Source organism: Anabrus simplex, chromosome 8 (genome assembly GCF_040414725.1).
Source record: "Anabrus simplex isolate iqAnaSimp1 chromosome 8, ASM4041472v1, whole genome shotgun sequence".
Classification (NCBI taxonomy): domain Eukaryota; kingdom Metazoa; phylum Arthropoda; class Insecta; order Orthoptera; family Tettigoniidae; genus Anabrus; species Anabrus simplex.
Genome location: NC_090272.1, coordinates 1,419,388 through 1,435,451, shown reverse-complemented (window position 1 = coordinate 1,435,451; position 16,064 = coordinate 1,419,388).

Sequence of the window (16,064 nt, the reverse complement as noted above, 5' to 3'; positions counted from 1 at the left end):
ATTTGTCGATCATCCACTTTCCAAGAACATAACAAGATTACGTTCAACGAACGTTTGAAGTCTCACTCCAGTACTGTGTAAAAGCACTACTTCATTCCCGTACCATGTGTCCGCACTACTTCCTTCTCGTACAGTGTGTCAATTGTCGTCCCTTCCGCTGTGATGTCAAACTATATAGAGACCTCAGCATTCCCCTTCCTCTGACATGATACGTCTGGATTGGTCCTTGCCAGCCAATCATGAGTGATCCTCTTGTCAAGAGCATGTCTGAACTACTTCTTGGTCGCAAGACATAAACAAACTCTCTGGGGTGTTTCACATGAGTCATAGAACTTTCCTACTACAACATCAACAAGCTCATGTAATTCTGGGCTATTCACATGATTCATCGAATTTACCGACAACAACAAGTACATCTCATAAGACACTGGGATGCCCGCATGAGTCATACAAATTACCAGAGTCCAATACAGCAATGTTTTCCCACTCGTTCAAAACAAATTACTCATACTACATATATGGAGATCTCCGAGCTTACAAATATAAATGAAAATATATACAAATAAAATCCTGATAATAATAATAATAATAATCGAATACTGACAGTGACATCTCTCACTTCTACATATAGTGCGAGGATGTGATATATGTACTATCACAAGATACATTCGGGGAAAACTTGATAGAGGATCAATTTTTATACATTTCCAGGTAGAATCAGTTTCCTGCAACGCACGGTTCAGAAGATACTGTTTTTAAATTAAGGGTTGTTTTTATCTCCAGCTACGTTTTACTCTTAAAGCCATTTAAAGTATCCTCTGAAACTATTTTACGTTAAAAGTAATTTTTAGCTGAAAACTTTGAAAAGAGACGGTTTGGGGTAAGTTGATATACATCACTTGTTAGAGGATAATTTTTAATAAATTTTAAGCTAAAAGTCAGTTTTCTTAAACAAAAAGCTGAGGAAATATAGAAAATTTTAATTTAATGGTTGTTTTTGTCCATGACCTATTTTTTACCCTAAAAGTCGTTTAGAGTACAATACAAAACTTTTTTAACGTTAAAAGTCACATTAACACCGAAACTATGAAAATAAACAATTAGAAGTGAGTTATTATATATTACCTGTTAGAGGACGAATGTTGATAAATTTTAAGATATTAATCACCTTTCTTCAGGCTAACGGTTGAGAAGATATTGATTTTTTTAATGTTAAGTGTTGTTTTCACTTCCCTCCCTAACACGAGTACATGTTTTCACACTACTGCAGTAGCACAGGTTATCAAACACATTTTACGTTACAACGTTCTAACAACATAAAAGAAAGGTTCGCTGAAGAAGGAGCATAAAACCTTCCATACAAGTAATATATAGTAGCCATCTTGCATAGTAACCCGAGCCTACGAGCTGGTGTAGGGAAGTGCAGCCAGTTAGGTAAGGTAAACGCGTGGTCAGAGTCTCGTTAGGCCTGCATACTTAGCCAGCGTGTATACGTAGTCAAAGCTCCTCGCCGAAGTAGGCCCTGGGTCTGAAGCCTACAAACTGGTGTAGGGAAGGGCAGCCTGGTAACGATAAGGAGGCTCCAGTAAGCTTGGCGTCGAATCCGAGTCTGTACAAGCCTGCACACGTAGGCAGCTACCCAAATTTCAAATAGGTTTATTACCCACATTGCTTCAATACTGAGATTGATCTCGATACTCTATAGCTGCCAGTTGGCTAATTAGGTTTGATCCCGGGCCTGTACGAGCCTGCACACGTATCCAGCCACTCACATTTTAAATTTCCCGGACTTGATCTAATACCCGCATAGCCTTCCTACTCAAATTGATCTATTAACCGCCTGAGGGTTCTACTCTGTATGTTATTATTATTATTATTATTATTATTATTATTATTATTATTATTATTATTATTAAGGTAGTAATGAGGTTAGCTGCTAGCTTCTCACTCACAAAAGCTGAATTCGATTTACTGTTGATCCTGGGTTGAGATTATAACACTAGAATCATGTAGTGTAAAGAATGGCATCCGGGCTTAAGGTTTGAGGTAGCGCCTCCGCTACTCTAGTTTTTCTCTGGACACTCCGGTTTTCTCTGTAATCTGTCATTCTACTCTACAATTCCATCTATCAGTCATTAATCATTTCCACAGAACAGTGCAACAGACGTCGGTAGCCAGCAAAATTCCTAACTTCTCTGCTAGATTCATTGCTGCTTCATTCACTCTATTCTTGGCCCGGTCGAGTAACTAGAAACCCGCCATGGATCTCCATTTTCTATTCTAACATATAAATGAGTTTATTTGCGGCTGAAGCATGGGTTGAGATTTTTATCACTAAACGCATGTAGTATCAGGTTATACTGACTCTATATGTACAGTGTGGCGAAGTCCAGTCCAGCCGCCATGTTTTAGCCAAGTACTCAATCAGCTGATAGATGAAGGGGAGTGATATTATTATTGTTTCAATAAAGAATAGGCTAGTTAGATGTTTTAAGACGTTATTTATTTTGCTTATGCTGTGTGTACATAGGCCTATGAGTATTTGTTATATTTAGAGTCTGACTACCTGTAATAAAACTTTAAAATTTAGATTTATACGTGGTACTGGCCTACAGGTCACAATAATTTATTGAAGAGGTTAAAAATTCTGATTAGGTAGCTAGTCCTATAATAACATTTATTGCGGCTGATGACCTTAGACGTTAGGCTAGGATAATCATTGCCTTGAATAATATATGTGATGACTTTAAAGTTAGCCTATATTTAAATTTTTAAAATTAACATTACCATATTCCAGGTTACATGGTTTTACATATCGGAATATACAATGCAGTGTCATCAAGCTATACATAGAAATGTACTTTTTTATAAACGACTTATAAACTTAACACACGCAGAAGGTAGAAAATGATATGATTATTTAACCGATGGGTAGATAAAATTGTATTACCTAACTCTATATTTCTGCTAACATAATATACCAGGGGTGGCCACTAACCTTAGTTTTGGGAGCCGCAAATTTTGGAGACAAGATTGGGAGCATGTTTAGAAAATGGTTTATAAAATAATGACACGTTTTTCCTTTTATAACAAATGAAGGGAGATTTATTTTCTTCGCTATATAGAACATTATTGTTCAGGTTCACACCAAGGAATGAGATTTTACTTTTGAGAAGTGTTCTTTTGTGTGTTCATTTCTGCTGTTACTTTTTTGAAATCTGGCTGACAATTGGTAAGCGTAGGTCGCACAAGTTCACTTAAATGTTCATCAGTTAGGTCAGATCGATATTTAGATTTAATGAATTTAAGCATTGAGTGCAGTGATTCATACACATCAGTAGTCCCAAAGATTGAGATAAGTCTCTTAGCACAATCTTTTGTTAGTGGGTATTTTTCTTTTGGAATATTCTTCCAAAATTCTATGGTGGAAGCACCACTTCGTTTGAGTCCTCTTAGTCCTTCGTCCTCTTGGATCTCTAGTAACTCCAACTCTGCAACTGCTCTATCCTTTGTTTGGAGACAAGATTGGGAGCATGTTTAGAAAATGGTTTATAAAATAAAGACACGTTTTTCATTTTATAACAAATGAAGGAAGATTTATTTTCTACGCTATATAGAACATTATTGTTCAGGTACACACCAAGGAATGAGATTTTACTTTTGAGAAGTGTCGCCCACATCAACAGCAAAATGATTTTCCAGGAATGAAAATGATTTAAGTGATCTCAAATCATTCTGCAGCCAGGCCAGATATTTTACTCATGGAATCATTAGTTTCCACCAGAACGTCCGGAAGGCTTTCAGTAACTTTCTTCAAACATTTGAAGTGAACAAATATTTTATTCTGAAGGTTTTTCCCCAAAAGCTTTAATTTTCTATGAAAGCTAAATACAGTCTGGGCCAAATTAGAAATAAGTTTTTTCCTTCCTTGTAGAGATATGTTTAGTGTTCTTGAATGCTGGACTACACTTGTACCAAAACAAAGCCAAATCTAACAACCGCTGGGGGTCGTTAAGTTCAGGGAATGATTTTCATTTTTCTTCCATAAACAGTTTGATTGGATCAAGTAATTAAAAAATCTGCCAAGAACATTTCTTACTGATAGGCATCTTACTAAGCAGTACCAAGATACATAATCAGGAAGCTCTTTATTGTTCATATCTTCTATAAAAATGTGAACTGTCGGTGTGTTTTGGCACATGAGCGAATGCAGATCACAATTTTTAGAACTACCTTCATAATATGCGGGTACTGAAAATATTTCGCTGCTAAATGTTCTCTGCGAATAATACATTGTACAGGTAGGAAATAAAGAAATGATGTGTCAGCATTTAAAATCCCAATATGACCTTGTTTCGTGCCAGTCATAGATGGTGCACCATCGGTAGCAATGCTGACAATATTACCGATAGGCACTGAGTTTTTCTCTAACACACCATCCAGGCCTTCTTTAATGTCACAACCACGAGTGGTATCCTTCAAGGTAACCAGGTCTAAAAGTTCTTCCACCAGCTGCAAGTCCTTTGACACATACCTCACAAATATGGCTAGTTGTGGTTTACCTTTGATGTCAGTAGAATCGTCCAGAGCCAGACTTACTGCTGAGCGCTAGCTTACAATATTTTTTGTAAATTATTTAATATATCCACACCAATAACAGGAATTCGCCTCTCTATTTTGTACCTAGCAGCGGGCATTTCGTTGATCAGTTTCCGCAGTTTCTTATTATCGGGTTCTAAAACATAAATAACTTGTGCCATGTTCTTAATAAACCCCCACTCTTTATAAGGCTTTTTTATTTGCCTTTTCAATATTAAAAGCCAGTATGAAGCCAGCCTCGGTTGTCAAATCTGCTTCCTTGGTAAAAATTGACATAACCCTACTCTGAACATGAAGTTTTTCCTTTAGTGATTTCAGTTTTGTTTTCCTTAACTGAGAGCCAACAAGGAAATCTTTATTGAAACCGCTGTGATTAGTGTCATGATGGCGTTTTTGATTACTGGCCTTGAACTGTGACAAAGTTATTTGACACAAAAGACACATTGGCTTACCGTTTCTTTCTACAAAAACGAGTTCTTCCTCCCAGTCGGTATTAAAAGCTCGACTCTCCTTCATATTTACGCTTTTTAGACAGCATCATAACTGTTCGGACACCAGGCCACAATTGCACTCAAACAGCACACAAGAACTGCACACAGAAATGTGTCGGTACTCGCTACCGCCTACACGTGAACGCGACTGGCTTCGCTTCACGACACTGACATACTCTCGTGCTCAAAGCACTATCTAACCGAAGGCCTCGGAACTATCTTCACATCCCATCTCTCACCACCGTCCTACAGCACTATTCACGTTAAACCGCACATCGCTGCTACTGACTGCTGCCGGCCGCCAGATGTTTTCAGTTTGCATCTATATATATAAAATAAGAGTTTTGTCTGTACATTGCTCAGAATTTGAAAATAATGGTATTTCTGTATCGTTCATGTCCATAGTAACAAGAAAATGCACTTTTTACTTTTCCGTAATTTCTGTCTGTCTGTCTGTCTGTCTGTCTGTCTGTCTGTCTGTCTGTCTGTCTGTCTGTCTGTCTGTCTGTCTGTCTGTCTGTCTGTCTGTCTGTCTGTCTGTCTGTCTGTCTGTCTGTCTGTCTGTCTGTCTGTATGTACACGCATCACGAGAAAACGGTTGAAGAGAATTTAATGAAAATCGGTATTTAAAGTCAGGGGATGAGCCTCTACAATCTAGGCTATACATTATTTTACTCCCGCTGAGTGAAATGGTAGTTTAGGGGAAGGCCTAAAATTGAATTCTCAACTATTTATGTTATTAGTGGTCTAATGAAAATCGGTATGTGAAGTCGGGGGATGAGCCTCTACAATCTAGGCTATAAATCATTTTACTCACGCTTAGTGAAATGGTAGTTTAGGGGAAGGCCTAAAATTGAATTCTCAGCTATTTGTTATTAGTGGTCGTATTTTAAAGAAAATGGGTATGCAAAGTTGGGGAATAAGTTGCTACAATCTAGGCTATCAATAATTGTTTTCACGCTGAGAAAAATGGTAGTTTAGGGGAAGGCCTAAAATATAATTCTCAAATATTGTTGTTATTAGTAGTCCTATCTTGATCAAAATCGGTATGCAAAGTCAAGAAATAAGTCGCTATAGTCTAGGCTGTAAATTATTTTATTCACGCTGAGTGAAATGGTAGTTTAGGGGAATGCCTAAAATGTAATTCTTAAATATTTCTTATTAAGAGGTGTAATCGATGAATGCTACATAACTAGGGTTATATAGTATTAAATTTCATATTATTCATGTCTTATACATTGTTACCGTACTGGCTATGATCACAAAGATATTCATGACCATGGATTGTTGTTACTAAGTCCATATCAGCGCCGAGTAACCACAAATGGGTAAACAGTATTTAATGAAAATCGGTATGTAAAGCCGGAGAATAAGAAACTACAGTTTATGGTATAAAATATTTTACAAATCACAGAGTCGAAAGAAAACTAAATGTGAAGGTCTACAATATAGAAAGCTCATAACATTGATCAACAATAACATTACATTGACCATTGTTTGTCGTGATGTGCTTTGTGTCATCTGTTGCCCTTCATCTCCGGTAGATAGGATTACTGCTGCGTACAGAGTACTTTTTATTTCATTTACGTCGCACCGACATAGATAGGTTTTATGGCGACGATGGGATGGGAAAGGGCTAGGAGTGCCTTAGGCCTTAATTAAGGTACAGGCCCAGCATTTGACTGGTGTGAAAGTGGGAAACCATGGAATACCATCATCAGCGCTGCCGACAATGGGGTTCGAATCCACTATCTCTCGGATGCAAGCTCACAGCTGCGCACCGCTAACCACACGGTCAACTCGCCCAGTCGTACAGAGTGTAACAGGCTGCCTGAATATTGATGGGAAGTAACTGGGGAGTTAGATAACTTTCTTCTTTAGCATGCCATTCCCCTGGTTTATAAATTTTCTGATACTACTGGTACGTAACACACTAGATCATCATAGCATTCGGGCTATTCAATCCCTACTCTGAGGCACTGATTGGAATGAACAGTGTGCATATTTAGCGGAATAATGGCAGATGAGTGATCATGGCAATCTGAGGCCTGGTCATCCCAGCTCTGGAACTTTGGACTATTAGATTGGCACCTCAATCTAACCGCAGCACTGTTCGTTAAAAGTGATAAACGTGCGGCTTTCCATTTGATCGAGTATTTTATATGATAGCATTGCTTTTAATCGCTACTTCATACTTACTTTTTTGTAATGACCTATGTTGATTTCAGGTTAAGAAAACCACAAAGTCAGTCTTTCTGAGAATCCCGTAGCGAAGTACGGGTACATCAGCTAGTTAATTATAAAATTATTTTTACTCTATACTTGATGTCAAGAGCCGCCTGCAGCTCGCGATCCTCGCTGTGGCCAACTTGATACTAGAATATATCAGTTCAAGAATATACAATCATGATATCTCCTACGGTGAAAATGCGTAAGACTTTCAGTAAATGATCGAGATTGACCTTTCCTGTAACTTTTGTTATGTACAGGTTTCAGATAAAACAGATGTTTTCGGGGATATTTGGAAATTTGTGAAAAATAATACAATCATAAAAATCTCTTATTTTTTCTTACATGGTAAAGTCGCACGAAACGCAAAAATCGGAAAATATATTCTTGACAATTTTCGTTATGTAAAGTTTTTCGATACGGCGAATATTACCGGAGAAATCTGACATTTACTGGCTTGGCCGCCATAAAATTACTAAGCCATTTTGTTATTACTGTTATCATTATAATGCTTGAGACAACTCTACTTGTTGCTGGGAGCTACTTTCAGAGCTAAGAACAAGCCTGTAGCATCAGGTAGAGCATCCGTTCTGAAACACCTCCAGGTAAAACAAAAAATTAGCTTGGGTAGCTCCAGCGACCTGTGTGTTATTATTATCATCGGCTGCAGTACTAGTATGCAGAGAGTAGCCAGGCAGGGGACTTATTCCCGAGATGGAGATCACTTGCTCACTGCTAGGAATATGTCTACAAGCGCAATATGAATACACCACTTTCGTAGTTGTTTTGTGCATATCATATTCACTGCGTGCCGTTGTCGTGTGTAACGTAATAGGTATACAAAAGATAATTATATAGAGTCAGATGTGTGCGTGTGCTAATATTCTGTCCTCATCATCTCCACCAATATCCGTTATAGGTGACCTAGCGTACTAGTGCGGTAGTTTAAAGTTGTTTTCCTCTCTGAGCCAGAATATATAATGTGTAGTGCTCACTTTGAGTATTTCGTTCCTAACTCGGAAAGCAAGTGTATTTGTTTTCTACAAACTGAAGCAATTTCCCTCTCAAATTTAGTTATATTTCCTTTTACTTTTTACTTCCTTCCTGTGTGTATGTTCAGTCCGAACGCTGGTTGGACCCTCAAAAGCGCTACCGTTAGCTGTTGCATCTCTTAAGTGCTACAACGTATTCCGATGGTGTAGCTGTTAGCATGTCTGACGTCAGGTAAGCAGTACAAGGCTCTATAAGATGGGTATGCTTAGCCGCCATTTTGGTTCATGCATGCACAATGGGCCAAGTTTCTCTTACCAGCGCTCGTTTCGTCACGTTCAATGTATTGCTTTAATTACAGAATATTTGTGCGGATATTTATTACATAATGGTGGATTATTCTGCACCTAATTGTAGTAATGTTTCTACTGCGGGATACAGATTGTTGGACAGAACAGTGATATATTTGTGTGGATATTTATTATATAAGGGTGGGTTGTTTTGCGCCTAATTGTAGTAATGTCTCTACTGCGGAATACAGGTTGTTTAGATTCCCTTCTGATCTCCATTATGCCTCCACTGCCTCTGCTACACCTTCTACTTCAACTGCTGACTTAAACCTGTACCCAGCTCTCACTGACATTACTACATCCCTTACTTGAGACACATTGATCTTTCAATACAGTGTCCAGTTCTGCCCTCAAAGCCCGGCAACAGGAGTAAACATCCAAACACCACAGTTACAATATTTGTCAAAACTAACTTCATATGACAGACAATTTGTTAAACATTGGCGTTAGTACAGCAAATGCATTATTGAAAACCAAGACACGTGGTAGGCCTATATGCAAACAAGTTTTAAACTATGAGCTTTGTGACTCAAGCTCTGAAACATTCGTACTTTTTTTAAAAAAATACGGTGGTCTAAAGAAACCAAATTGTGAAGTTATGAAATTCATTTGTAACTGTGTGGTCTTCTATAGGTTTTTTTTTTTTTTTTTTTTTTTTTTTTTTTTTTTTTTTTTTTTTCTTTACGTCGTTCCGACACACATATGTCTTATGGCGACGATGGAATAGGAAAGGCCTAGGAATTGGAAGGAAGCGGCCGTGGCCTTAATTAAGGTACAGCCCCGGCATTTGCCTGGTGTGAAAATGGGAAACCACGGAAAACCATATTCAGGTCTGCCGACAGTGGGGCTCGAACCTACTATCTCCCGATTACTGGATACTGGCCGCACTTAAGCGAGTGCAGCTATCGAGCTCGGTGTCTTCTATAGGGACTCTAAGCATTATATAATGCAAAATGGTGCAAATCTTGTAATGGAGAAAATTTTTAATGATAAATGTCCCAGTACATGTTCTCCAACATGCTGCAATTAAAAAAAAAGTTTTTAGACACTTCTTCAAAAATCGATCCTATGCTGTTGTGGACTTTCAAGAATGTACGGAAACGAGATAAGATACATGGGCCTGCTTCAGAAAATAAGAGAAAAAATTTAAACAAAGAATGAAATGTTACTGTTTTAAAAATACTGTAATAAAAGGAGACAGTAAATTTGTAAAATATTACTTAAATATAGTATTTTTTAATGTGCTGCCTGAGCAAGTTAACCATTGTTGCAACCGTTTGAAGTTTAATAAGGTGAGTCGTGTTGAAAAATCACACTACTTCTCCTCAAACTACAGGAATCTCTGTAAAAAAAAAAGTACTATTGACTTTGCCAAAGTCAAAAATTTTCAAAATTATCTACAGCTTGTGGGTCACTCCCCATTGAAGTCACAGGTAACTGATTATCAGTGGATTACTTCAGGTTGGGAGAGAAGATTCAGCTATGGAAGTAATTACTCTATTCCTATTTTCTTCCTGAATGTAATTTATAATAACATAACATTTGTTTCATGAATCTTCGGCTGAATAAACTAAATCCATCTCTTCATTACAACTGCATAAGCTGATGAGATGCCTTTGCTGGCAGGACCTAATGTTTACAGTGCACTATGTATTCTGGTATTAGCTAGAGCAATTTTGTTACTTTCATCGATCTGTCCCTGTCTTATCCTTGGCTTTGACAATATGAAAGTGACTGAGGTATGAGCAATGCTAGGAATGCCATTCCTTCTGCAGCCTGTCCCTGCTATGAATGGTGTGAAAATGTTGCTCATAGGATCGGTTGGTGCATGCATTTCAGTGGGCTTGTCAGACTGATATGTAATAGTAACTTCCGGCTTGGTGAGGAAAGCAATGGGAAACTACCTAACTCTGCATTTCCCTTGTACACCTAGGCCATCTATGACAGCTGATGGCAGAGCTGTTGAGGATCCAACCAGCCTTAGGGCTGATGAGATTCATAACACTCACCAAAAATTTTTTTTTCACATAAAAAATATTTTTTTAAATACTAGTAATTAAGAAAAGGGTCTACATTTTAGAAGAAAGAAATAAACTTAAAGAATCCCAGTTACTTGGCTATGTTCGTCTTCGTACATCACATTTTGAGCGTTATTTTTGTTCAATGAATATTTTTCTTGTTATTTCAACGTTGAAAATAGCGCTGAATCAATTTCACCCAAGTATGAAATACCGACTGAGATCATGTGATATCAAAATCTTCTATCACAATTTATATATCTTCGACACTGACCGATCACCACGTCAAATTCCGCAATTTAAGAATGACAGTAGCCTATATCAATACCACGGTGTCCCTCATTTCATTTGACGTTACCGCGGAGCATAACTTAAGAACAACCTATTCTATTTATCAATAATATAATAATAAAGAACCGATTTATTAGTAAGCTATTTTTTCTAATATTTCTCAAGTGAGAGTAAATGCCTACTTTGTTTGTTAAAAGGCAACTTATCAACAACCTTGCTTTTACAGTCACCATCTCGAGTAAAAATTACACAATGATGTACGAAATATAGCCTACTAATATTTATGTTGAGTAACCGTTTGAGTAATACTGAGAATGAGTATTTTTACAGTATGTTAGTTTAGCATCATTTTCTACCTTAGAGAATAGTAAAAAAGAGGGATATACAAGGCTGGGGCGGTCAACTGCCTTACCAACGCAGTGCAGGAATGAACCAAAATGGCGGGCGAGCATACCTAGTCTTTAGAGATCCCTAGTGTTCTTACCTATCTGAATTATTCTATGATCATGTAGCGAAAGATCTAACGACTCGCAAAAAGAGCTCTCTCGGCAAGAGGCGATATCTACGTAACCTGCATATCAATTACAACATTTCAGGCTCAAGATCGATACTCGCCTAGTTCATGGTGACCACGAATATTCTTATCTCTTCCTCTTCTGAGTATGATAGAGCTAGCTAATTTGTTGAGGAGGAAGCCATACTTTCGACTGTCGACTTAGTTACATGTAACATAAATTCTTTCCAGACTGTCAAAACACGCAATTTCAATATAAATTATAACACTATGACATTCTTTAAAAAAGAAACGCAGTGTCATACAAAGAATGACACGTTTCGTTCTACATGAACATCCTCAGATTGTATTAAATAACTTAAATCATACGTTTAGGTCTATAAGTTCAGCATAGCTTACGTTGCGTGAACTTGTCAGTGACGGAGAGTTTGGTGGTGATGTGAACGAGTATTAACAAACATTGATTGATTGTACTAGTATTCAACCGTCACCGTGTTAACTAAATGAAATACTCCTGTACTTAACTGATCTGCGGAAGCGTAGTCCGTTGTCTCCAAAGACTATTTTAGAACTGTGGTCATGGAGAGGCAAATTGAAAGTTTTCTGGGTGAAGCATACTGCTACGCGGAAAGAGTAGGAGAAGCAACGGAGGATGGAGGGGAGCGTTGTGAATCCTTCCAACTGGAGACGGGAGACGAAGTTAGCGTTTATAGGCAAGGATAACACACGTGTTCCTCTGGTAGAAAGAGTGCTATCTCTCACCCTTCCCCTTTTTTGTAGAGGCTGGGAGGTACCCCCCAGGACTCTCCCCACCCTCCCGTAAGACAAAAACCTCGGTCCCTAATCTAACCCAATGAAGTTAGGATAGCGTCCGTGGTTGCACGTTAGGTAACATCATAACCTGCTCACGTAGTTAAAGTTTGCGGTCATAATGACGTCAATAACCTTACCTAGTTGTGGTCAGGCCTGCTCACGTAGTTTGCGGTCATAATGACGTCAATAACCTTGCCCGCACAAAAGAAATTGCTGACTCAGCAAAAATTCAAATTTTCCGCCAAAAGCGTGTGAAAATGCTCACTATGCACCCGTTATTTTTATAACATGCACAGCTCATGACGAACAAGTGTGTTGGATATCGTCGTTATGAAAGAAGACGTTCAAATGCCATGATGCAGATAATTTGACGCCTTCTCGTAGTTCGTTATAGTGTCTTTCTTCCGTGAGGTTTGGATATTTACCTAAATAATATTTGACACCTTACTGCTTCCCTCTGCGGCTGGCCGGAAGTGAATTCGGAGAAGGTAATATGAACCAGTGAACTGGTGTGAAATGGGCGGGTCAAAACTAGCTTTCTATAACGTGACAGGAGCAGATAAAGGGAGATGGGCTAGAGCGGTGACATCCTCTCTCAGGCCAGAGAATTTATGGTGAAGGTAAGAGGGTTGGCAGTCGCGACTTTTACGGGCACTGTCCCGGCATTCCCTTAGAGCAGCAAAATAGAAAACCACGGAAAATCACTCTCAAGAGAGCCGATGGGGGGAACAACCCCTCTCCCTCTACAGATTGCAGAGGCGTAATGCCACTGGCCAGTCATGCCCACCCCATCACCGGGGTTGGTTCATTCCTTCCCTCCACTTGGGAACCATCAGCCTAATTAAGCAGCTCTTTAGCCCATGAAACGTAGTTTACATTTTGAATTTCGAAGTGTCGGTCATATTGCTTTAAGTACTGTATGAGAGAGGCACTTCGTGCTTTGACTTGACTCAGCTAATATATGTGAATCATAAATAAACACACCGTGCACAAACAGAGACACACAACCACAACCATCCTTTCATTCAAGGGCACGTCATTGTGAACTAGCCTCAGGTCATGACGTCTATGTCTTGCTTATTGTTTCAGGGTGTCTACGACATTGAGAGTGGTATGCAGCTTACCTTCAAGAACTTCAAGAAATTTCCTTTTCTACCATACGGCCGATACCGAGCAGAAGTTAAACTTTACACTGGAGATGGACTCGTTGGTTTTATAGTAATAGTAGCAAGAATAGAGGAGGTCGCAACCAACCGCTAGGCTGGTGAAGATGATAGATGTCTGTCAAAAATTACTCTGAAATAAATAAAACACTAACGGCAGTCTGTGCGCCACTTCACTTGTTCCTTCTCCATTTCCTTCAGGTGTTGTCCCATAGAAGGTGGGAGACCATCACGCGCTTCCTCTCGGTCCACGTACATGTTTCAGTTTGGTTGTGCTGTCTATTATGTGACCGAAATAGGCTGCTTATCCATGTCTTTGTAGCGGTATACTTATACGAGGAATATTATTATCATTATTATAACTGAGAGTGATAATCCCCTCATAAATTTGAAAGATACAATTTAACAATGCATTATTGAACTTTAAACAGCTATTGGACATTATTCATAAATTACAGTCTACAATTATCTTGCCATTGGACATTTAAAGACATTCCTCTTTACCGCAATGTAGTGATTGCTTACCATGTCCAGCCTTCAACTGCCTGACCGTGTTCCCAAGTGGCACTCAGTACAAGTGGCTAATTTCTGAAGAGGGTTTTTATTTTGTTGCGTACCTCTCAAGCATGGCGAACGTGTATTTGTCTCTCTTGCTCCTAGCATTTATGGTTGGGAAGGATGTGTTCAAACCGCCATAATATGAAGTGATTATGTGCTTCAAGCCTATGGTGGTCTTGATCATCAGCACTACGGTTAATTGCAGAGTTCGAATGTCATTATCGCTACAATTTATAGCTGAGACGGGCATCGCATACCCACCGGCATGCAACCAGTTCGGCAAACCTTTAATCTCCCGGCCACTCGCTTGCTCAGCAAGAGATAATGCATGACGGTAGTTGACTTTAAAACGGAAGTTCTCATTCTCCAACAGAAATACTTACAGCTCTGTTGCCAATGCACCTCTCATTAAATAGAGTCAGTCTCTTTTCTCAGCACAGATAATTTGTTCACTGTTTGAATGTCTTGCAATATTTGCCTCATTAATTAATATTTGTGAAGTGTATTACTTTTCACTTGCCGTAGTAAACAAATTCGAAATAAACGCACCTGAAGGTCCTTTGAATCAGTGTCTAATCCATACTACCGAGTAATTTTAAAAAGCCGAAAGAAAGAGGGGGAAATTTTTATAAAAACATTGAGTCACCCGAAACTCAATTTGAATGGAGGGGAATGAGGTTACCGCACTCGTGATTCCGAGCAATGTTAACATCCCATCAGGGTATAATTCAAAGAGCTACTTAAGTTAAAAAGTAGTACGTGGAAGACCTAACCCTCCAGAATAAACATCGAACACACAATGTTATATTAAAATTGCTAGCGGTCTTCTTCATAAGTTTAAGTCCGACGACATCTTATCAAAGTTTCAGTTCACAGACACCTTCCCCAAAGTTAAAATCCAAAATAGCAGGTGCCATCTCTCTCTCTCTCTCTCCCTCTCTCTCTCTCTATACATTTCATGTTATCAGATCTACTCAGCGTCGATCCTGGAATGCAGCCCCATGTCGCCGAGTCTCGTCACTTGTGACGTACTCTCCACAAGCCACACTGCCTTCAAACACAAAATAACCCACTCAACCAAAATACCTCCCCTTATAAAGACCATTGAGGGAAAGTTCGAGAATAAGATGACATTATCCTAAAGGCTGATTGGTTACTTCCTTATAAGGAAAGGGGTGACAACATGATGCCACTTCTGACAGTCTCGCCAATCTACACTCATGGAATTATTTTTTGTTGGGGGTGAGTAAATGGAGAGTCCCAGTGCGAAAATAAGCCCTTCTACTCATCTGTGTCGTAGGACTACCTGATGTGTAAAAAATTCTCTGTTTTCTTCTTCTTCTTGCTAGTTGCTTTAAGTCGCACCGACACATATAGGTCTTATGGCGACGATGGGATAGGAAAGGCCTAGGAATTGGAAGGAAGCGGCCGTGGCTTTAATTAAGGTACAGCTCCAGCATTTGCCTGGTGTGAAAATGGGAAACCAAGGAAAACCATCTTCAGGGCTGCCGACAGTGGGATTCGAATCCACTATCTCCCGGATGCAAGCTCACAGCCGCGTGCTCCTGACCGCACTGCCAACTCGCCCGGTATCTCTGTTTTCCTGCACTGTCGGAGGAGAAAACAATCTTACATGGAGGCGGTATTTACCTCCAGCCAGAGCTGAAACACTCTCTTAGCGACAAATTTGAAACAATTATAAAGTTAAAATCACAGGATAATTATAATTATAAAGTTATTTAGTGAGGGTGAGGGGCGCCCAAGCTTCTTAACAAACAGTCCTTTTGAGGGTCAAATTTTGATCTAATTTAGTGAGAGATTTGGAATAGTCCGAAGGATAACTCAGACCAGTCATAAGTTTGCCAAGGGCCGGGGTGTTCGGCTTCTTGGTTCTTATGACCTGTTTGAGAAGTGAGATACCAACCTTGCAGCTTTCTACACTTGGTCATCTTCTTAACCTGACTTCTAATACGAAGATCGGATCGTATCCTTTAGTTAGATCTCAGGAGAGGCGCTCTGCTCATTTTCCTCAATAGTTTATTTTGGAA